This window comes from Pristiophorus japonicus, chromosome 15, assembly GCF_044704955.1.
Source record: "Pristiophorus japonicus isolate sPriJap1 chromosome 15, sPriJap1.hap1, whole genome shotgun sequence".
Classification (NCBI taxonomy): Eukaryota; Metazoa; Chordata; class Chondrichthyes; family Pristiophoridae; genus Pristiophorus; species Pristiophorus japonicus.
The window spans coordinates 41,471,880-41,496,886 of record NC_091991.1 but is presented as its reverse complement, the minus strand read 5'-3'; positions in this window follow the sequence as shown (position 1 = coordinate 41,496,886).

Below are 25,007 nucleotides of genomic sequence, written 5' to 3'. Positions count from 1 at the left end.
AAAGTAATTGAGTAGCCCGAGAAAGACGCGCAGTTCTGAGACATTCCGGGGCCTGGGTGCCAGGCGAATTGCTTCTGTTTTGGACTCTGTTGGGTGGATTCCATCAGCGGCAATCCTTCTGCCCAAAAATTCAACCTCGGGTGCGAGAAACAGGCACTTGGATTTCTTGACTCGTCGGCCTACCCGATCCAACCACTTTAGTACTTCCTCCAAATTACGGAGATGGGAGTCGGTGTCCCTGCCCGTGATAAGTGTGTCGTCTTGAAATACAACCGTTCCCGGGATGGACTTGAGCAGACTCTCCATGTTGCGCTGGAATATGGCAGCTGCCGACCTGATGCCGAATGGGCTTCGATTATACATGAAAAGGCCTCGATGTGTGTTGATGGTAGTGAGTAGCTTGGATTCCCCGGTCAATTCTTGCGTCATATACGCAGATGTGACATCTAATTTTGAGAAAAGTTTACCATAGCCAATGTGGCAAATAAGTCCTCCGCTCTGGGCAGTGGGTACTGGTCCTGCCGGGAGACTCTGTTTATGGTAGATTTGTAGTCCCCACAGATTCGTACAGATCGATCAGGTTTCATGACTGGGATGATGGGACTTGCCCAGTCGCTAAATTCCACAGGTGATATAATGCCTTCCCGCAGAAGCCTGTCTAGTTCGTGTTCAATCTTTTCCCTCATCACATAGGATACAGCTCTGGCTTTGTGATGGACCGGTCTAGCATCCTGTGTGATGTAGATTTTGACTTTGTTCCCTTTGAAAGTGCCCACACCTGGCTGAAAGAGATGTTCAAATCGCTTTATAACTGTTGAGCAGGAGGTCCATTCCTCTAATGACATGGCATGGACATCATCCTATTTCCAGTTTAGTTTTGCCAGCCAGCTTCTCCCTAGCAGTGCTGGGGGGTCTCCAGGGACAATCCACAGGGGAAGTCGGTTCACTGTCCCTTTGTGTGTGACAGAGAGCATGGCACTGCTGAGGACTGGTACGATTTCTTTGGTATTGGTCCTTAGTTTGGTGTCGACCCTTGTGAGTTTTGGTCTGTCTCTTTTATGCGGCCACAGTTGTTCAAATTGTTGAGAGATTGACTCGCTCCCGTATCCAGCTCCATGTTGACAGATATCCCGTTGAGTAGGACCCTCATCATTATAGGAGGCATCCTGTTGTAGGAGCAGCGGCCATTGATCATGTTGGTCCGCTGTACATCGGTGTCCCGGGTACTGTCCCCACCATCTTCTGGTCTGTTTTCCGACCCATCCGATTCGTATACCAGCCAAGCTGCCGTTTTTTTGCACATGCGGGCCAAATGCCCTGTATATTCACAATTTCTGCAAACATCCTGCTGAAATTGACATCCCCTTGATGAGTGCCCACGCCCACACCTCCAGCACAGACCTGTTCCATTGTTCAAAGTGTTCCCAAAGAATGAGCTGCGTCTGGCTGATCTCTCTTGAGCTTCTCTCAGTTTGTAGTTGATTGCTTGCATTGTGGGTTGATGAGGTGTGAATGGCCGTTCCTGTGGCCCTTGATGGCTTCTGCCTGCTGTCGAGAGCCTGTTCTCCTGGTTTTGTCTGTGTGTGGGGGTAGCAGCTTGTTTAGTGCTGTGAACTTCTTGTACCGATATTTCGTTAGTTGTCGTACCTGCATGTTAAATCAACCTCGTTTCTTCTTCCCCTACCAAGAATGTCTGTGCAACCAATGCTGCTGCCTCTAAGGTTAGGTTCTTGGTCTCTATGAGCTTTCGGAATATGCCTGCGTGGCCTATTCCTTCAATGAAAAAGTCTCTCAGCATTTCTCTCCTCAGTTCATCGGAGAACTCACATAAACTAGCCAACCTCCGAAGTTCCGCCACGAAGTCGGGTATGCTCTGGCCCACACAGCGTCTGTAGTTGTGGAACCTGTGTCTGACCATGTGTAGGCTGCTCGCTGGCTTCAGGTGGTCTCTCACCAGTGTGCTCAATTCTTCAAATGATTTGCTTGCTGGTTTCTCGGGTGCCAACAGATCCTTCATTAAAGCATATGTTTTCGAGCCACAGCTGGTCAAGAGATGAGCTCTTCTCGTGTCTGCCTTATCGTCGCCTAACCAGTCTTTGGTTACAAAGCTTTGCTGGAGCCTTTCTATAAAGTCCTCCCAATTGTCTCCCACATTGTACTTTTCATCTGATCCGTTGTTCGCCATTCTGTGGATTCTGTAATCCCGTAACTCGTTGCCACTATAAAGTCCTGTCCCCTCAGTACAGATTCACACGAGGCATGTAGTGAAGTCAACATCACTCTGGACCTGCACCTTTATTTCACAGCTCTGGAATGCTGCACTTGCCTGAGACCTGTCCTTATATACCTGTCTCTTGCAAGTGCACCCCTGATGGTAAGGTATGCTGGTGGTTACAGGTCATATCTTATTACAGTCATGTATAGCATGTTAGGATACAGTTATTTTTAATAATGTAAGATACATGACAGTCCAGGGCCCCTGGAAAGTCAGTTTGTGGTCCCCCCCCCCCCCCCCCCCACCAGCTAAGGGCTATGATAAGCCACCTGGGAAAGCTAACTCCAAAGGGAGGCCTCTCGGTTCACTTTGTGGAAATGGAACAGGCAGGGGATATTAATGGGTGCGATGATGCAGAAATGGCAAAGATACTTCTCCTATCCCTAGACAGCAAACTGTACCAGGCCCTCTCTACTGAGAGCAAAAGAGGACAGAAAACACTAGCTGCCATCCAAAAGGACATTTTAGAACCTATGGGCTGCAATGATGGGAGTCCCTTCTCAAGAGTAGAGAAAACGGTGCAGCTCACAGGAGAAACCCCACAGGCTTTCGCAGGCCGACTGTGGCCTGTTTACCAAAGCGCCTGTAGTAGGCACATAGACAGAGATCACTTAAGCCCGGACGAATTAGCACACTGGCTCCGAAGCCGAGTAGCTAACAGTTACTACCCTGAATAAGAACCAAGGCTGAGGCCTGGTTCGACCCAAGAGATCCCCAAGCCACCGAACAGGGAGTGCTTAGGCAATTGACCCTAGCTTACAGAAATGGCAGAGGGACAGAAGAGCACTCACAAAAGGGAAGGGTTCACGAAATCCGACCTAGCCAAGCTAAGAGGGAATGGCGCCACGAGGAGGGCAACCCCTCCGATACAAAACGTACCTGCTTCGGGTGCGGAAAGAGTGGGCACTGGAGAAAGGATTGTAAAAATCCTTGGAAGGATAGCGCAGGAAAGAGTTCTCCAGCCCCGGCCAAAAGGGCCGAGACTGAGAAGCCAGTCCCTCCCCACTCGTTTGATATCTTTTTAACTGTGCTCCGAGCCATGTTAGATGGCCCTGGGAAGATAGCCACCGCCACCGGTATCGAGATCCCATCTGCCCCCTCCCAACCAAAACCTGTCCACCTGTGTGATGCGTGGGGGAGACCGACCGTACAGATGGAGCTGGAACAGGTGAAAGGGACTTACCTGCTGGACATCGGTGTCTCAAGCACCCTTGTCTATGCAGCTAACCCCGCCGCCCCACCTCTGTCTAACGGGGTCCCCTGTAGCTTAGTGGGTTTCACAGGCACTGAGCAGACTGGCTCATTCTCCGTTCCGCTCTCCATTCATTTAGGTACACTCCACACAAAGTGGACTTGTGTCCTGATGAAGTGGGAACAGGAAGGGAGAGGAATCCCGGGGGCTGACTTCATCCTAGACCACGGGATCCTTGTGGATTTAAGAAACCACTGTCTTTGGTGGTCAGTCTGTACGGGACAGGAGTATAAGGTGATGGTTTCCCGGGAAAACAGGGAAAAGAGACAGTGTGCACTATGAAACCTAAGGAGGGTTACGGCCTTGAATCACTGGTCAGTAACACTCAGATAGAATATCAAGAATATGTGAGGGAAAACCTTGCAGCTTTTGCCACTCACAAACACTACTGTGGGAGAATAAACGGGGCCGAGGTTAGCATAGATGGGGACCCCATGACCTGACCACAGAAACAGTACAACTTCCCCAGGGAGGCGGAGGCAGACATGCAAACAGCCTTGGGTTCTTTAGTCAAATAGGGGGTATTGAGACCAATAGCTACCCATGTGAACTCTCCACTGTGGCCGGTTCAGAAACCGGACAACTCCTGGAGAGCCACGGTGGACTATCGAGTGCTCAACCGTAACATCCCTGACTTTGCACCCACCGTTGCTGCTGTCACCGACCTCATTGGAAGTATCCCAGCCTCCGTGACTACCTTCACGGTGCTGGATATTTGCAACGAGTTCTGGTCCATACCTTTAAGAAGGGAAGATCAGTACAAGTTTGCTTTTACCTTTAAGGGACAGCAATATACTTGGAATTGTCTCCCTCGGGGCTTCCACAACAGCCCCAGTATTTTCCATCAGTGTATGGCCAACTGTTTAAATAGTTTCAGCAGACCCCAGCAATTAGTACTGTATGTGGATGACCTGCTCCTGTTCACTGATGAGGGGGAGGAGCATGGCCCACTGCTGGCTGAACTGCTGGAGCTGCTGAAAGAAGAAGGATTTAAAGTAAACCACAAGAAGGCACAGATCGGCCTGAAGGAAGTAAAATTCCTGGGACTGGCTGTGCGCGCAGGGGAAAGAGTCATTGACAAAGCTAGAAGGGAAGCAGTGCAGAAGTTACCAGCCCCCAACACAGTGACAGGAGTGAGATCTTTTCTAGGGCTAACCGGGTACTGCAGAGACTTCATTGAGGATTATGCAGCCACAGCAGCCCCTCTGCTCCGACTCCTACACAAGGGGGTGGAGTGGGAATGGGACAAAGGTTGCGAGGCAGCATTTATCCAACTCAAGAAAGACCTGCAGACCACGCCAGCTCTAGGGGCCATCGATGGGGGCAAAGAGTTTTTCCTGGAGGTAGCAGCCAGTGGGGACAGCCTGACGCAGTACTGCTCCAAGAGCGGCACGGCCGGCTGAGACCAGTGGTCTACTCCTCCACGATACTCACGGTTGTGGAAATGGGATACTCCAACTGTGAGAGGCACTTCCTAGCCACTCACTGGGCTGTGAAAAGATCACTGATCTTCACAGGGGGGTCCCCTATCACACTCCTTACCCACCATACACCCACCCAAATGCTACTGGATGGGAGAATCAAGGACGGGACAGTGAGCAGTGCCCGCATTGCTCTCTGGACCCTGCTCCTCTCTCAAATGGACCTAAGGGTAAAGGGTCTCTGCGAGCCGAGACTCGCAGCCAACATGATTTATCCAGGGACGGCCCACCGGTGTTCCGTAGAAGGGGTATGGGAAATTGACATAGGCTTTCGGGCTGGGTTACATCCCACAGGCCGAGAGACCTATGTGGACAGTTCACGCACAGTATCTGCGGGTGAACGACTCACAGGCTGTGGAATTTATGACCCCGAGGCAGGCATTGCCCTGGCGATTAAACTCCCCAGCATTATGAGCGCCCAGCACGCTTAAATGTCTGCGGTGGTGTACGTAGTCACACACCCCGAAGAATTCTCTACCCCATACACGATTTTGTTCGGACAGTATGTTCACATGCAATTCGTGTACGGAGTACATGGCTATTTGGTCCCGCCGCGGATACACATCGGCAGACGGGAGACCCCTGGCAATTAAGCCCCTACTGGAAAAGATCATGAAAGCCGTAAAGGAGGAAGGGAATATCTACATACATAAGGTGAAGGCACATTCCACCACTGATCCCCGTAGTAAGGGAAACCAGCAGGCTGACATGTTGGCCAAGCAGGGCGGCCGCATGGGCAAGCTCTGGGATCCGTACAACCCAGGACCCATCGCAGCAGTTAGGGGCAGGATGGAGACAGCAGGGAAGGCAGGGATAGCTTTGCCCCCGGACCTAAAAATGGGTCAGACCCAAGATCCCGTCCTCAAAACTGTCCTGAACACGCTAGCTAAAGGGGAAAAGGTAGACGGCCCGTACGGCACCGCAGCGATTGTCATTAGAGAAGGCATGCTGTTCAGGGGGGAGCAATGGGTGGTACCGCAACAACACCAGAGAGAATTCCTCCAGCTGGCCCACAAGGGTCCAGGAGCAGGACACCCCGGATCTGAGACCACTTGGCAACGAGTGGAACAGGCAGAGTGGTGGCCAGGACTCAGGGAAGATGTCCGCGAGTTCTGTGCTAGCTGTCTGGTGTGCGCGGCCAACAACCCCGACCCCCAGAAAAGAAAGGTGTCTATGGGACATATCAGGAGGGTAGAGGGACCCTGGCAGTCAATCCAAATCGATTATATCGGGCCCCTACCCACCGCCCAGGGAGGCTACAAGTACTGCCTAGTATTGGTGGACGTATTCACCAAATGGGTGGAAGCCTTCCCATGCCGAACAGCCACTGCCCTTGGAAAAGCCAGGATCCTGGTCAGAGAAGTGTTCTCTCAATGGGGACTACCACAATACGTGGAGTCCGACCAAGGGAGTCACTTCACCGGGCAGGTGATGCAGGAGACCCTCAAGGTACTCAGCATCAAAGGAAAATGGCATGTCGCCCACAACCCGCAGTCATCCAGGCCTGTGGAGCGTTTAAACCGCACCATCAAAGAAAGGCTGCGCAAAGAAACAGGGGATTCACCCAAAGGTTGGGTAGAGATCCTACCACTAGTCATCATGGGGATCCGAGCCAGCCAGTCAAAGAGCATGGGGTACTCCCCATACGAGCTCATGACTGGCAGAGCCATGCGAACCCCCACCCATGTGTCAGCCCCAGTAGTCATGGAAGGTCAGCTTAGGGAAGCAAACCGGGACAGCTTTGTCAGGAATCTGTTTGAACACCTCAAACAGATTCACTGGCAGGCTGTTAACAATATGGGAAAACAGCATCGGAGCAACCGACTGCTGCTAGAACCTCGCAAGCACCACGAGTGGGAGATAGGGGACCAGGTCATGGTGAGAAACTACGCTAGAGTAGGGGTCTTTGAGACCCTATACATTGGACCGTATGACATTGTCGACAAGGCAAGCCCCCATGGTGTATGCCTTAAAATTGCCCCGCCGAACAAAGTGGTTCCACATAAATCAGTGCAAACTTTTCAACCCAGGGGCAGCAGCTAAACGTAAGGGACAGCCAAAAACTGTAAACCGTGCTAAAGACAGGGACCCCCAGCCAACAACCCCCGACGGTGGAAATCCCACAGGGGACGTGGCAGACCCAGAAACTGTACCTAGAGGGGCGGAGGAGCTGTCCCCCCAATCATTTGAGACTCGGATGCACCCCCAACAGCCGAAGCCTTAAGAAGGACTCCCCGCACACCACGGCCAAAGACACCATGGTCACCAGCGCTCCAATTTAAATGGTTCACCCCCGGGAGAGGGACCAGCCGCAAAAGGGCACCTAAGGTCAGAGACCAGCCCGCGAGCAGGGACAACCAGACGCTAGCCTCGGGCAACGATGGACCCTCAGAAGAGATAGCGGTGGACTAGCCACCAAATGAGAGTCCCCAGCCCGTAGCCCTTGACCAGGCAGAACAGCCCCCAGGGGAAGAAACGAACCAAGCAGCCACCCCTAAAGGAGCGGTGTGCTGCAGCACCGGAGGGAATGTTCCCCCGATAGTGTGGCACTCAAACCCACGTCCGGTCAGGACACTCCGGGTCCGGCGGTGCAGACCGACCTATTACTGACCTCACTGGACACCCAGCGGAAGAAGAAGAAAGAAAGAAGGCAGGAATTAACCAGGCCACCCGGAGACGGGTGGCAGATATACATATATAGTACGATATCAATTTAAGTATGTTTAGTGAATAATTTAGAATGGTGTAATATCTGTGTAATGATAAGTATATATGTAGTAGTTACTGGGGTAAGGAAAAGAATCTACCTGTGCAGCTATTAAAAGAGGCACAGGCCGGGTAATACCTGAGTGTAAGAAGAACCTACCGGTATAGCTATTAAGGAAGCACCGGTGAGATAACAAGCAAAACTTTATCTGTGAGATAAAGTTAAAAGCAGTCATCAGTCCACAAGGAACTGAATAAGACAGCCAGTCAATTAAAGACTATGAGCCCAAATTGGAACTCGATCACCTTTGTCAATCTGTTTTATGTGCCCCCACAGGAAAGAGAACCATATGGAAAGGATCCTGTTCCTGCTCGCCCTGATAGGGATGAGCAGCGGTGATCGAGGAGACGTGGGAGAATCCCCCATCTACGGGTGTTCAGGAGGAAGAGCACCGATCGTAACCACCGGGGATGGCACCCCAGGTGTGGAAGAACTCGCCGTTTATGCCCACGAGGGAAGATGGTCAGGGTGGATGGGATCTAATTCTACCTGCTACTCCAGCCAGGAAGGTTTTACCTACGGGGAGGCCTCAGTTCCATGCCCCCAGATACGGATCATCGCTGCCCAAGTCAGTATTACAGAGGGAAAGCGTGTATGTTTGACTTGCAAAGGGAACATTCCCCTGAGAACATGGTGGTGGCTCAGAAAACTCAGCAAGGACGCATGGGACCAGGAATCGGACTGGGAAAGACTCGGTAATGATACGTACCATCATGGGGACACGGGGAGGAGTAAAAGTGTGTTGGGACAAATGGTGGGAATCCGAATAAGGAATTTATGTTTGCATGTGGGGATCAGAGAGTATTTGTCCCACAGGCATATCGATCGCCTTCGCCAGGCAATGGCAAGATGAAGGGGAAGGGATGGGTGGTATTCTAGCCTATATGGGTGCGCGGTCCTACACTCCCCACTCCCAATTAACGCCACCGAACTAAGAGCACACATTAAGAAACCCCTGCCCACAACCCCGCCAATACGCACAGTAATAGAAAGGTGTCCTACCAGCACCAAGGGACCTGGAAATGGATTAGTATTGGTACCGACTGAAAAGGTGTTATATCAGGGGTACATTATGCAGTAGCTTCAGTAACATTAAACCTTACTGAGGTACACCTACTGCATGGTGCCCGAAAGAAACAGCTGCTATACCAGACCCTGCTTAGAGACATGTTCAAGAAATGTTATGAGTTAGACTTTGGAAATGTAGACAAAGCAGACCTATACACCCTAAACGCTAGGGACACCATGGACTCGGGGAGACCTAGAAGGGGAATCATAAACAATGTTTTCACTACCTACAATACAGCATCCTCTGTAATAAATTGCCGAGATGACATAGAACTGCAAACACAGATAAACAGTTTAAAGACCCAATTGAGAAAAATCCTGAAACAGGAGAACACCGTAGTAGGATCAGAACTACACGAGGACCAAGCTATGACTGTCCATTTAAAAGAAATAGTGGCTGAGCTGGAAAAACATGCACAGACAGTGAATGCATTCATACGGGAGGATAGAAACGCTTCTGACCAGGCTGCACAGAACGAGGTGTGCGTACTATATGGGGCATGGTTGTTGGGCGAGGGCCGCAACAACCTGGAGGATTTAAAACAAGGTGTAGTCTCCTCATGGATCAGGAACAAGCACCTCGCAGCCCTCCACCTGTACAGCAATTCACTAAGCCCATGCCAGCTCTGCCTAGCCTCTGAAGCCTATCCTGTTCCAGTAGACTTTGGGAAATCTAACCACACCATTATGGGAATAGTATTAAGGATGCTGGTCATGGGTGGGACAGCCCGACCCGCACCGGTATACCGGGTGGAGAACATTGGAGTTATTCAGGGAGGTGCACACATTCGTTTCGCAGTGGTCCCACCCTATGTCATAAAGTGGGAACACGTTGTAACGGGTACTGACCTCGCCGGGTGCCGGAGCCGGGGTGCACACATAATATTGTGTCCCCAGTACTTGAGTGCCCATTCAAAGTCACAGTGTGGGTTTAAAGCTGCACACCCTATTAACTGCACCATGGAGGTAATGGCCAAAACCACGTCCCTCCACAGGTAGCATACATAGGGGGTGGGACATATTGTGTCACCACCAGTGCAACCCACTACCAGCATGGACACTTCTGGTGACAGCAGTTTTTGCTTCAAACCTGAGGCATCAGTTCAAGTGGCATAGGAATGGATTGTCCCCATTCCTGAATCCTCCACTGTCCACATCACTGTGAAGGAAAACATTACAAACCTGCAATGTCGTATATTTTGGCTATGCAATTCCCCCTCTACCCGAACACCTTACCGCCCTGCTAAAAGCTGTAATTATCTCACAAACACACCTCTACACTCTCGAACAGAAAACTATTGAGATAGGGAAAAAGATTCTCGCGATCACAATTCCACCTTGGTGGGACATTTTCAGAAATATAGAAGTCCCAGTCTGGATCAGAATCGCTTCCCATACTTTAGTTATTTGTCAACTCGCAATTATACTTTACTTATGGTGTCTCACTTGCCGAGTGAAACGCAGAGGCCGTCAGGTCAGGCACCAAAGGGTGCTATACGCTCCTTGGCCGAACTTGGGAATCGTGCAGGGAGGGGTGACACCATACTGCCATGTTTAATTGGTATTTGATTTTACCTGCAGTAAACCGCAAAAATCTCGAGTATTGTGAGAATGCTACCTAAAATGTGTTTGATCATGTACCTTTATTTAACTGAACTTAAAATGTGTTTGACTATGGACCTTTATGTCACTTGAGAATATGTTTGACTATGTGCTTTTACTTATTTTACTTTAACTGTGTTTGACTATACCGTTATTTTACTGTGAAAATCGAGTAAACGAGGGACACTATACCCCCTCTATGCTATAATCGAATTGCAATGACTGTATTCGCCTGTAAATTGCATTTGCATTTCAACGGGGGATGCAGGGTAATATTTAGCTAGTATAAATGCAGGGAAGGTTGACTCTCGTGAGCAAGAATTTTGCATACCTTGATTGACACTCAAGAGCGTGGAGTGTCAACAGGGGGGACTGAAGAATGTGCACAATTCACAAGAAACCCCCCCCCCCCTGTGTTTGGGCTCATTCGAAAGGAAATTTAATTTGGGACTACCTACCGAAAAGTTTGGAACTCTAAAGTGCTTATGAAAGAAACTACGAACTTTAATAGAATTTTGGATTTTAAAAGACAAACTCAAGGCTGTGGGTGGGCCTGAGGAGCTAGCAGGAGACAGTCTGATTAAGTGAAGCTACCTGGGTGTGAGGACTAAGTTAAACTATCTGGAGGGATGAGTATTCGAGAATCCTTCCCCCACAAGAAACATTTACATCACAAAATCACCCAGAGGTAGCTACCCATCAACATGGGTCTGGACAACCATTTCAGCATATCCATCACAAAGAAGCCCAATCCAGCCTGTATGCAAAAACTAAGCACAAAAGGACATTGCAATTACCAAACTAATATTTCCATCAGGAAACAGTTTTCGAACATCAACTCATCCAAAACATATCAACTTTTAACAAGCCCACCAAAATATTACAAAGAAGAGCCAAGCCCACCAAATTTACACAAAGGATTTTGAACTGATTTGGCGCCAAGATTAGAAACACTGAAATCGTATAACTGGCCCCTGTTTCCAATAGAGGATATGACAATCTTGGATATACAACCGAGACCACGCTTGTGTCATCAAGACAAGGAGAGAAACCAACGTGACAGTTGTAAACTAACTTCTCCAGCCTCGAAGTCCTGAAGTCCTGAAGGAAGGAAGAATATCACCATCGCGGCAGCAACCGACTACAGTCAACGTGGTATCAACGGAAAAACCACCGCGATCGACCAAACTCGAACAAAACTCTAATGGGAAAAATACCGAAGAATCTAAAAGTTTCTACTCTACAATCGAATCCTGACCTAACAACGGGTAAAACCTTACCTAAAACACTGTAGAAACCTATTTCTAAGGAAGAAAACCAGGTACTTACCCATAGATCCAAAACGCACCATGCCACATCAGCGGACTCAACCCAACTGAAGATTGCGCAGCAAGAAGTCTTCTCCGACGTTTGGGGTATGGCAAGCAGACCCCACCACATCCAGCGAACCCCGAAACCGCGATCTACCGTTAACTGTCAAAAGGATTGGTAAGCATAGTCCCTGCCTGTCCTGGAGTCCAACCTAGCTAGAATTAGGTATTGGGAGGTGGGAGGTATCATTTTACTGTAACCCCCTTTGAATATGTAGTGTATGGTTCTTTATTAGAGTGATTATAAGTTTGACCTTGTAACTTTCCTTGTATTGTCCTTTATTAGAGTGATTGTAAGTTTGGCCTTGTGTTCTCTTACTCGAGTAATAAGCTTGTAGTACCTTGACTGTAATAAAACCAAAGTTCTTTTGCATCAAACCAGTGTCCTTTGCATTTTTGTCACACCTCCCAAATAAATATAGAGTCTAGAACCAAGGGAGTGGAGCGATTCAAACTGCTCAGGTTGGTCAGAAGGGAACCTGAGCCTCTCATACAGACCAACCTCTTACAGAGGTCTAATTCATGTCTTTACACACCCACACGTCCATCAAGTGCCCCCCCCCCCTACCCGCCACTGTCCAACCAGAGGACGAAGGTGACTCCTCAGAGGAAGCTGCAGTCACTGAGGGTCACCAGATCCATGCGCACCCAGCATCAGTGCAGATACATGCATGTTGGTTGGTCCAGCGTGACCTGGTGTCTCACACATCACAAGTGAGCAAGAGCAAGTGGAGACAGGGACTGTTATATATGTGGAATTGCATTTACTCTGTACATCCAACAGAGGGCTCATTCCCCGGAATCCCAAGGGATCCCATAATCCCTTGAGAGCACAGGTATTTAAGAAGGTTTCACAGGTTGGAGAGGCACTCTGGAGACCTGCAATAAAAGACTAAGGTCACACTTTACTTTGAGCTGTGTTCAGTCTGACTCTTTCTCCATACACAACAACTGGCGATGAGATACAGATAGCGAACCCAAAGATGCAGAGAACAGTGGGCATCTTGGAGAAATTTTTGGAGGGAGAAGATTGGGAAATTTTTGTGGAGCGACTCGACCAATACTTTGTGGCCAATGAACTAGATGGGAAAGAGAGCACTGCCAAACGTAAAGCGATCCTCCTCACCGTCGGTGGGGTGCCAATGTATGGCCTCATGAAGAATCTGCTCACTCCAGCGAAACCCATGGAGAAATCGTACGACGATTTGTGCACACTGGTCTGGGAGCATTTGAACCCGAAGGAAAGCGTTCTGATGGCGAGGTGCTGGTTCGACACCTATAAAAGGTCTGAAGGCCAGGAAGTGGCGAGTTATGCCGCCGAGCTGTCGAGACACCTTGCTGGACATTGCGAATTTGAAGGACATTTGGAGCACATGCTCAGAGACTTTTTCATACTTGGCATTGGCCACGAAACCATACTTCACAAGCTTTTCACTGTAGAGACCCCAACCTTGAGTAAGGCCATAGCGATAGCCCAGGCGTTCATTGCCACCAGTGACAATATTAAGCAAATCTCTCAGCACACAAGTGCTGCTACAAGTACTATGAACAAAGTGATGTTGTTTTCGAATCATAATGTACAGGGCAGGTCATACATCCGCAGATGTCTCAGAGTCCACCATCAAGGGTGATGAATGCAAGGCCATTAACACCTTGTTGACGCTGTGGGGGTGATCATCGTTTCCATTCATACCGATTCAAAGGATACATTTGCAAGGGCTGTGGAACAATGGGACACCTCCAACAAATGTGCAGGCGAGCTGCTAAGCCTGTTAAACCTGCAAACCACCACGTTGCAGAGGAGGACAGATCCATGGAGGATCACTACAAACCAGAGCCTCAGATAGAGGAGACAGAGGTATATGGGCTGCACACATTCACCATGAATTGTCCCCTGATAATGCTGAATGTTGAACTAAATGGACTCCCGGTGTCAATGGAGCTGGACACGGGCGCGAGCCAGTCCATCATGGGCAAAAAGACTTTCGAAAGGTTGTGGTGCAACAAGGCCTCAAGGCCATAACTCCAGTTCGCACGAGACTAAGAACTTACACTAAAGAACTGATTCCTGTAATCGGCAGTGCTACCGTAAAGGTCTCCTACGATAGAGCAGTGCACAAGCTACCACTCTGGGTGGTACCGAGTGATGGTCCCACGCTGCTCGGCAGGAGCTGGCTGGGAAAGATATGATATAACTGGGACGACGTCCGAGCACTATCGCCAGTTGACGACACTTCGTGTGCCCAGGTCTTAAACAAATTTCCTTCGTTGTTTGAACCAGGCATCGGGAAATTCCAAGGATCAAAAGTGCAGATCCACCTAATTCCAGGGGCACGACCCAATCCATCACAAGGCGAGAGCAGTACCATACATGATGAGAGAAAGGGTAGAGATCGAGCTAGACCGGCTGCAACGAGAGGGCATCATTTCACTAATCGAGTTCAGCAAGTGGGCCAGTCCTATTGTCCCAGTCCTCAAGGGAGATGGCACTGTCAGAATCTGTGGCAATTACAAAGTAACTATCAATCGTTTTTCCCTGCAGGACCAATACCCCTACCAAAAGCCGATGACCTCTTTGCAACACTGACGGGAGGAAAGACATTCACGAAACTGGATCTGACTTCAGCCTACATGACACAGGAACTGGAGGAATCATTGAAGGCCCTCACCCTGCATCAACACGCTCAAAGGTCTTTTTGTTTATAACAGATGCCGGTTTGGAATCCGATCAGCGGTGCTGATATTCCAGAGAAACATGGAAAGTTCACTGAAGTCAGTCCCGCACACCGTGGTCTTCCAGGCCGATATCTTGGTCACAGGTCGGAACACAGTCGAGCACCTGCAGAACTTGGAGGAGGTTCTTAGTCGACTCAACTGCGTGGGGCTCAGGTTAAAACGCTCGAAGTGTGTTTTCCTGGCACCTGAAGTGGAGTTCCTGGGAAGGAGGATTGCGGCGGACAGCATCAGGCCCACCAACGCGAAGATGGAGGCAATCGAGAATGCACCGAGGCCACAGAATGTGACGGAGCTGCGGTCGTTTCTAGGATTTTGAACTACTTTGGTAACTTCATACCGGGTCTCAGCACACTGTTAGAACCACTACATGTCTTACTACAAAAAGGGGGTGAATGGGTTTGGGGCAAAAGCCAAGAAAATGCCTTTGTAAAAGTGAGAAAATTGTTATGCTCAAACAAATTGCTTGTGTTGTATGATCCATGTAAGCGTTTGGTACTAGCATGTGATGCGTCATCATGTGGCGTCGGGTGTGTATTGCAATAAGCTAATGATTTCGGGAAACTGCAACCGGTTGCTTATGCATCCAGGAGTCTGTCTAAGGCTGAGAGAGCCTACAGCATGATTGAAAACGAAGCGTTAGCATGTGTCAATGGGGTAAAGAAAATGCATCAATACCTGTTTGGGCTAAAATTCGAATTGGAAACTGACCATAAGCCACTTATATTCCTGTTTTCCGAGAGTAAAGGGATGAATACCAACACATCAGCCCGCATCCAGAGATGGGCACTCACATTGTACGCATACAACTACGCCATCCGCCACAGGCCAGGCACAGAAAACTGTGCCGATGCTCTCAGTCGGCTGCCATTGCCCACCACGGGGGTGGAAATGGCGCAGCCCACAGATCTAGCCAAGGTTAAGGAAGCATTTGAGAGTGAGCAATCACCCGTCACTGCCCGGCAGATTAAAACCTGGACAAGCCAGGACACCTTATTATCTCTAGTTAAAAGCTGTGTGCTTCACGGGAGCTGGTCCAGTGTCCCAGTGGAAATGCAGGAAGAGATAAAGCCATTCCAGCGGTGCAAAGATGAAATGTCTATACAGGCAGATTGCCTTCTGTGGGGCAATCGAGTAGTGGTCCCCAAGAAGGGCAGAGACATCTTCATCAGTGACCTCCACAGTACCCACCCAGGCATCGTAATGATGAAAGTGATAGCTAGATCCCACGTGTGGTGGCCCGATATCAATGCGGACATAAAGTCCTGCGTTCACAGATGTAATACATGCTCGCAGTTAAGCAATGTACCCAGGGAGCGCCGCTAAGTTCATGGTCTTGGTTTTCTAAACCGTGGTGTAGGGTACACGTTGGCTATGCAGGCCCGTTCTTGGGTAAAATGTTCCTTGTGGTTGTAGACGCATACTCCAAGTGGATTGAATGTGAGATAATGTCGGCTAGCACGTCCGCTGCCACCACTGAAAGCCTGCGGGCCATGTTTGTCACACACGGCTTACCCGATGTCCTGGTGAGCGACAACGGGCCACGTTTTACCAGTGCTGAGTTCAAAGAATTCATGACCCATAACGGGATCAAATATGTCACATCTGCCCCATTTAAACCAGCGTCCAATGGTCAGGCAGAGAGAGCAGTGCAAACCATCAAGCAAGACTTGAAGAGGGTAACTGAAGACTCACTGCAGACTCGCCTATCCCGAGTCCTGCTTAGCTACCGCACGAGACCACACTCACTTACTGGGATCCCACCTGCTGAACTGCTCATGAAAAGAGCACTTAAGACAAGGCTCTCGTTAGTTCACTCTGATCTACATGAACAGGTAGAGAGCAGGCGGCTTCAACAAAGTGCACACCATGATAGCGCAAATGTGTCACGTGAGATTGAAGTCAACGATCCTATATTTGTATAAAATTATGAGCAAGGTCCCAAGTGGCTTCCCGGCACTGTCGTGGCCAAAGACGGGAGCAGTGTGTTTCAGGTCAAACTTTCAAATGGACTCATTCACCAGAAACACTTGGAGCAAATCAATCTCAGATTCACGGACTACCCTGAGCAACCCACCTTGGACCCTACCTTTTTAGCTCCCCCAACACACACACCAGTGGCAACCGACACCACAGTTGACCACGAAACCGAACCCATCATCCACAGCAGCCCAGCAGGGCCCAACACACCAGGCAGCCCAGCAAGGCCAGCTGCACAGCAGCCCAGCGAGGGCCCAACAAATGATTCAACAACACCAGCTTTCACACCGAGACGATCAACCAGGGCAAGAAGGGCCCCAGATCGACTCACATTGTAAGTAGTTACACTCTTGACTTTGGGGAGGAATGTTGCTAAATATGTGGACTTGTATTTACTCTATACAGCCACCAGAGGGGTCATTCCCCGGAGTCTCAAGGGATCCCATAATCCCTTGGGAGCACAGGTATTTAAGAAGGTTTCACAGATTGGAGAGGCACTCTGGAGACCTGCAATAAAAGACGAAGGTCACACTTTACTTTGAGCTCACAGTGTTCAGTCTGACTCTTTTTCCATACACAACAGGGATAGCAGTGGAGAGTCCACATTGGAGGGCGCAGGCTGCTCCAAACTTTGCTCAACTGGACGCAGATGCTAAACCTCAGGGGTCTTTCTGCATGTGCTAAATCCTGAACTTGTGATCTATCAAGTTCCATCTCTGCATCAGTTTCGCTGTACCTTTCACCTACCCATTGAAATCAACATGCTGGTGAAAAATTGGGCTGATTGCCCACCTACTGCGCATTAATTACCCTGAAATTATTTTTGCGGCTGGTGCAAACAGGCGCAGGAGCCTGTTGCACTGGAAGCGTAAGGGATGGGGGGATGAGAAAATTTTATAATATTAAGTTAGCTTTATGCTACACTCCATAAAAAGTATCCTAATTGCGGAAGACTTGCCTCCACTCCAAAAGTGAGTTCTCTGGTGGCTGAACAGTCCAATATGAGAGCCATAGACCCTGTCGCAGGTGGGACAGACATTCGTCGAGGGAAGGGGTGGGTGAAGATGGTTTGTCGCGCGCTCCTTCCGCTGTCTGCGCTTGACCTCTTCACGCTCTTTGCATTGAGAACTCAATGTCCTCCCAGATGCACTTTCTCCACCTCGGGTGGTCTTCGGCCAGGGTCTCCCAGGTGTCAGTGGTGATGTCGCACTTTACCAGGGAGGCTTTGAGGGTGTTCTTGTGATGCTTCCGCTGCCCACCTTTGGCTCGTTTACCATGAAGGAACTCCGCATAAAGCATTTGCTTAGGGAGTCTCATATCTGGCATGTGAACTCTGTGGCCTGCCCAGCGAAGCTGATCGAGTGTGGTCAGTGCTTCAATACTGGGGATGTTAGCCTGGACGAGGACACTGATGTTGGTGCACCTGTCCTCCCAGGGGATTTGCAGGATCTTGCGGAGACATCATTGGTGATATATCTCCAGCGACTTGAGGTGCCTTCTCCATGCCTCAGATCCATACAGGAGGGCGGATATTACGACAGTCCTGTAGACCATGAGCTTGGTGGTAGATTTGAGGGCCAGGTCTTCAAACACTCTTTTCCTCAGACAGTTGGCGCACTGGAGGCGATGTTGAATCTCCGCATCAATGCATCAGAGGAGGCTCGGGAGTTCCAGGTGCGTGGAGAGAGTCAGGAGGTGCGTTGCTGAGGCCTATAAAAAGGCCCAATGCATCGGAGGAGACTCGGGAGTTCCAGGTGCGTGGAGAGAGTCAGGAGGTGCGTTGCTGAGGCCTATAAAAAGGCCCAATGCATCGGAGAGGCTCGGGAGTTCCAGGAGCGTGGAGAGAGTCGGGAGGTGCGTTGCTGAGGCCTATAAAAAGGCCCAACGAGTCGGAGGAGGCTCGGGAGTTCCAGGTGCGTGGAGAGAGTCGGGAGGTGCGTCGCTGAGGCTCAGCTTGTGCCGCTACAGGGAGAAGGCAAAAAAAAAGTAGAAAGAAATCGAAAGGTGACATCACAGCCAAGGGGCTAAGTGATTGGCTGGTGATTGGTGAGTAGCTTTTCTTTTTCTTTCTTTATCAGTAAGTAACATTTAGCATTGTTGTTGCCAACTTAAGTGTCTCTAAGGGTTAAGTCATGGCAGGAGAGCTCGGATACGTGTTATGCTCCTCCTGTACTATGTGGGAAGTCAGGGACGCTTCCGGTGTCCCTGATGACTACATATGCGGGATGTGCATCCGCCTGCAGCTCCTGACGGACCGCATTGCGGCACTGGAGCTGCGGGTGGATTCACGCTGGAGCATGACGTGCTGAGAATGACGTGAATAGCACGTTTAGCGAGTTGGTCACACCGCAGGTAAAGGGTACTCAGCCAGATAGTAAATGGGTGACCAGCAGGAAGAGCAGTGTAAGGAAGTTAGTGCAGGGGTCCCCTGTGGTCATCCCCCTGCAAAACAGATACACCACTTGGGTACTGTTGAGGGGGATGACTCATCAGAGGAGGGCAGCAGCAGCCAAGTTCATGGCACCATGGGTGGCTCTGCTGCACAGGAGGGCAGGAAAAAGAGTGGGAGAGCTATAGTGATAGGGGATTCGATTGTAAGGGGAATAGATAGGTGTTTCTGCGGCTGCAAACGAGACTCCAGGACGGTTTGTTGCCTCCCTGGTGCTAGGTCAAGGATGTCTCAGAGCGGGTGCAGGACATTCTGAAAAGGGAGGGTGAATAGCCAGTTGTCGTTGTACACATAGGTACCAACGATATAGGTAAAAAACAGGATGAGGTCCTACGAGACGAATTTAGGGAGCTAGGAGCTAAATTAAAAAGTAGGACCTCAAAAGTAGTAATCTCAGGATTGCTACCAGTGCTATGTGCTAGTCAGAGTAGGAATTGCAGGATAGGTCAGATGAATACGTGGCTTGAGCAGTGGTGCAGAAGGGAGCGATTCAAATTCCTGGGGCATTGGAACCGGTTCTGGGGGAGGTGCGACCAGTACAAACCGGACCGTCTACACCAGGGCAGGACCAGAACCAATGTCCTAGGGGGAGTGTTTGCTAGTGCTGTTGGGGAGGAGTTAAACTAATATGGCAGGAGGACGGGAACCTATGCAGGGAGGCAGAGGGAAATAAAAGGGAGACAGAGGCAAAAGATAGAAAGGAGAATAGTAAAAGTGGAGGGCAGAGAATTCCAAGGCAAAAAACAAAAAGGGCCACATTACAGCAAAATTCTAAAGGGACAAGGTGTGTTAAAAAGACAAGCCTGAAGGCTCTGTGTCTTAATGCAAGGAGTATCCATAATAACTGTGCAAATAGATGTTGACAGATATGATGTGATTGGGATTACAGAGACGTGGCTCCAGGATGATCAAGGCTGGGAACTCAACATCCAAGGGTATTCAACATTCAGGAAGGATGGAATGAAAGGAAAAGGAGGTGGGGTAGCATTGCTGGTTCAAGAGGCGATTAGTGCAATAGTTAGGAAGGACATTAGCTTGGATGATGTGGAATCTATATGGGTAGAGCTGCAGAACACCAAAGAGCAAAAGACGTTAGTGGGAGTTGTGTACAGACCTCCAAACAGTAGTAGTGATGTTGGGGAGGGCATCAAACAGGAAATTAGGGGTGCATGTAATAAAGGTGCAGCAGTTATCATGGGTGACTTTAATATGCATATAGATTGGGCTAACCAAACTGGAAGCAATACGGTGGAGGAGGATTTCCTGGAGTGCATAAGGGATGGTTTTCTAGACCAATATGTCGAGGAACCAACTAGAGAGCTGGCCATCTTAGATTGGGTGTTGTGTAATGAGAGAGGATTAAGTTGCAATCTCTTTGTGTGAGGCCCCTTGGGGAAGAGTGACCATAATATGGTGGAATTCTACATTAGGATGGAGAATGAAACAGTTAATTCAGAGACCATGGCCCAGAACTTAAAGAAGGGTAACTTTGAAGATATGAGGTGTGACTTGGCTAGGATAGATTGGCGAATGATACTTAAGGGGTTGACAGTGGATGGGCAATAGAAGACATTTAGAGACCGCATGGATGAACTACAACAATTGTACATCCCTGTCTGGCGTAAAAATAAAAAAGGGAAGTTGGCTCAACCATGGCTATCAAGGGAAATCGGGGATAGTATTAAAGCCAAGGAAGTGGCATACAAATTGGCCAGAAATAGCAGTGAACCCGGGGACTGGGAGAAATTTAGAACTCAGCAGAGGAGGACAAAGGGTTTGATTAGGGCAGGGAAAATAGAGTACGAGAGGAAGCTTGCCGGGAACATTAAGACAGACTGCAAAAGCTTCTACAGATATGTAAAGAGAAAAAGGTTAGGAAAGGCAAACATAGGTCCCCTGCAGTCAGAATCAGGGGAAGTCATAACGGGGAACAAAGAAATGGCAGACCAATTGAACAAGTATTTTCGTTCTGTATTCACTAAGGTGGACACAAACAACATTCCAGAAATAAAAGGGGTCAGAGGGTCAAGTAAGAAGGAGGAACTGAGGGAAATCCTTATTGGTCGGGAAATTGTGCTGGGGAAATTGATGGGATTGAAGGCCGATAAATCCCCAGGGCCTGATGGTCTGCATCCCAGAGTAGGAGGTGGCCTTGGAAATAGCGGATGCACTGACAGTCATTTTCCAACATTCCATAGACTCTGGATCAGTTCCTATGGAGTGGAGGATAGCCAATGTAACCCCACTATTAAAAAAAGGAGGGAGAGAGAAAACAGGGAATTATAGACTGGTCAGCCTGACATCGGTAGTGGGTAAAATGATGGAATCAATTATTAAGGATGCCATAGCAGCGCATTTGGAAAGAGGTGACATGATAGGTCCAAGTCAGCATGGATTTGAGAAAGGGAAATCATGCTTGACAAATCTTCTGGAATTTTTTGAAGATGTTTCCAGTAGAGTGGACAAGGGAGAACCAGTTGATGTGGTGTATTTGGACTTTCAGAAGGCTTTCGACAAGGTCCCACACAAGAGATTAATGTGCAAAGTTAAAGCACATGGGATTGGGGGTAATGTGCTGACGTGGATTGAGAACTGGTTGGCAGACAGGAAGCAAAGAGTAGGAGTAAATGGGTACTTTTCAGAATGGCAGGCAGTGACAAGTCGGGTACCGCAAGGTTCTATGCTGGGGCCCCAGCACTTTACATTGTACATTAATGATTTAGACGAGGGAATTAAATGTAGTATCTCCAAATTTGCGGATGACACTAAGTTGGGTGGCAGTGTGAGCTACGAGGAGGCTGCAGAGTGACTAGGCGAGTGGGCAAATGCATGGCAGATGAAGTATAATGTGGATAAATGTGAGGTTATCCACTTTGGTAGTAAAAACAGAGAGACAGCCTATTCTCTGAATGGTGACAGATTAGGAAAAGGGGAGGTGCAACGAGACCTGGATGTCATGGTACATCAGTCATTGAAGGTTGGCATGCAGGTACAGCAGGCGGTTAAGAAAGCAAATGGCATGTTGGCCTTCATAGTGAGGGAATTTGAGTACAGGGGCAGGGAGGTGTTACTACAGTTGTACAGGGCCTTGGTGAGGCCACACCTGGAGTATTGTGTACGGTTTTGGTCTCCTAACTTGAGGAAGGACATTCTTGCTATTGAGGGAGTGCAGCGAAGGTTCACCAGACTGATTCCCGGGATGGCGGGACTGACATTTCAAGAAAGACTGGATCAACTGGGCTTGTATTCACTGGAGTTCAGAAGAATGAGAGGAGATCTCATAGAAACATTTAAAATTCTGACGGGTTTAGACAGGTTAGATGCAGGAAGAATGTTCCCAATGTTGGGGAAGTCCAGAACCAGGGGTCACAGTCTAAGGATAAGGGGTAAGCCATTTAGGACCGAGATGAAGAGAAACTTCTTACCCCAGAGAGTGGTGAACCTGTGGAATTCTCTACGACAGAAAGTTATTGAGGTCAATTCACTAAATATATTCAAAAAGGAGTTAGATGAAGTCCTTACTACTAGGGGGATCAAGGGGTATGGCGAGAAAGCAGGAATGGGGTACTGAAGTTGCATGTTCAGCCATGAACTCATTGAATGGCGGTGCAGGCTCGAAGGGCCGAATGCCCTAATCCTGCACCTATTTTCTATGTTTTCTATGTCTGCTTTGTTGATAAGAGGCTCCTGAGATGTGGGAAATGGTCCACGTTGTCGAGGACCGCCCCGTGAATCTTGATGATTGGAGGGCAGTGCTCTGCAGCGGAGACAGGCTGGTGGAGGGCCTTACGGCTGTTAAGCATAAAGGCCATTTTTTCATATGCCTCAGTAAATACATTGACTATATCCTGGAGTTCAGCCTCTGTATGTGCGCAGACGCAGGCATCATCCACGTACTGCAGCTCAACGACAAAGGTTGAATTGATCTTGGACCTGGCCTGGAGACGGCGTATGTTAAACAGCTTCCCACTGGTTCTGCAGTTTAGTTCCACTCCAGCGGGGAGCTTTTTGATTGTGAGGTGGAGCATGGCGGCGAGGAAGATTGAGAAGAGGGTTGGAGCAATGATGCAGCCCTGTTTGACCCCGGTCCGGATGTGAATTGGTTCTGTAATGGATTCGCTGTTAAGGATCACGGCCTGCATGTCGTTGTGAAGCAGGCGAAGGATGTTGACAAACTTTTGGGAGCATCCGAAACGGAGGAGGACGCTCCATAGACCCTCACGGTTGACAGTGTCAAAGGCCTTTGTAAGATCGAAGAAGGCCATATATAAGGGCTTGCGCTGCTCCCTGCATTTTTCCTGCAACTGTCGCCCTGCAAAGATCATGTCTGTTGTGCCCCGTAGGGGACGAAATCCACACTGTGATTCCAGGAGGAGCTCCTCTGCCACAGGGAGAAGACGGTTGAGGGTGCAAGGGTCAAGGATGTCTCGGAGCGGGTGCAGGACATTCTAAAAAGGGAGGGAGAACAGCCAGTTGTCGTGGTGCACGTTGGTACCAATGACATAGGTAAAAAAAGGGATGAGTTCCTACGAAATGAATTTAAGGAGCTAGGAGCTAAATTAAAAAGTAGGACCTCAAAAGTAGTAATCTCGGGATTGCTACCAGTGCCACGTGCTAGTCAGAGTAGGAATCGCAGGATAGCTCGGATGAATACGTGGCTTGAGCAATGGTGCAGCAGGGAGGGATTCAAATTCCTGGGGCATTGGAACCGGTTCTGGGGGAGGTGGGACCAGTACAATCCGGACGGTCTGCTCCTGGGCAGAATCGGAACCAATGTCCTCGGGGGAGTGTTTGCTAGTGCTGTTGGGGAGGAGTTAAACTAATATGGCAGGGGGATGGGAACCAATGCAGGGAGATAGAGGGAAACAAAAAGGAGGCAAAAACAAAAGACAGAAAGGAGATGAGGAAAAGTGGAGGGCAGAGAAACCCAAGGCAAAGAACAAAAAGGGCCATTGTACAGCAAAATTCTAAAAGGACAGAGGGTGTTAAAAAAACAAGCCTAAAGGCTTTGTGTCTTAATGCAAGGAGTATCCGCAATAAGGTGGATGAATTAACTGTGCAAATAGATGTTAACAAATATGATGTGATTGGGATTACGGAGACGTGGCTTCAGGATGAGCAGGGCTGGGAACTCAACATCCAGGGGTATTCAACATTCAGGAAGGATAGAATAAAAGGAAAAGGAGGTGGGGTAGCATTGCTGGTTAAGGAGGAGATTAAGGCAATAGTTAGGAAGGATATTAGCTTGGATGATGTGGAATCTATATGGGTAGAGCTGCAGAACACCAAAGGGCAAAAAGCGTTAGTGGGAGTTGTGTACAGACCTCCAAACAGTAGTAGTGATGTTGGGGAGGGCATCAAACAGGAAATTAGGGGTGCGTGCAATAAAGGTGCAGCAGTTATAATGGGTGACTTTAATATGCACATAGATTGGGCTAACCAAACTGGAAGCAATACGGTGGAGGAGGATTTTCTGGAGTGCATAAGGGATGGTTTTTTAGACCAATATGTCGAGGAACCAACTAGGGGGGAGGCCATCTTAGACTGGGTGTTATGTAATGAGAGAGGATTAATTAGCAATCTCGTTGTGCGAGGCCCCTTGGGGAAGAGTGACCATAATATGGTGGAATTCTGCATTGGGATGGAGAATGAAACAGTTAATTCAGAGACCATGGTCCACAACTTAAAGAAGGCTAACTTTGAAGGTATGAGGCGTGAATTGGCTGGGATGGATTGGCGAATGATACTTAAGGGGTTGACTGTGGATGGGCAATGGCAGACATTTAGAGACCGCATGGATGAACTACAACAATTGTACATTCCTGTCTGGCATAGAAATAAAAAAGGGAAGGTGGCTCAACCGTGGCTATCAAGGGAAATCAGGGATAGTATTAAAGCCAAGGAAGTGGCATACAAATTGGCCAGAAATAGCAGCGAACCTGGGGACTGGGAGAAATTTAGAACTCAGCAGAGGAGGACAAAGGGTTTGATTAGGGCAGGGAAAATGGAGTATGAGAAGAAGCTTGCAGG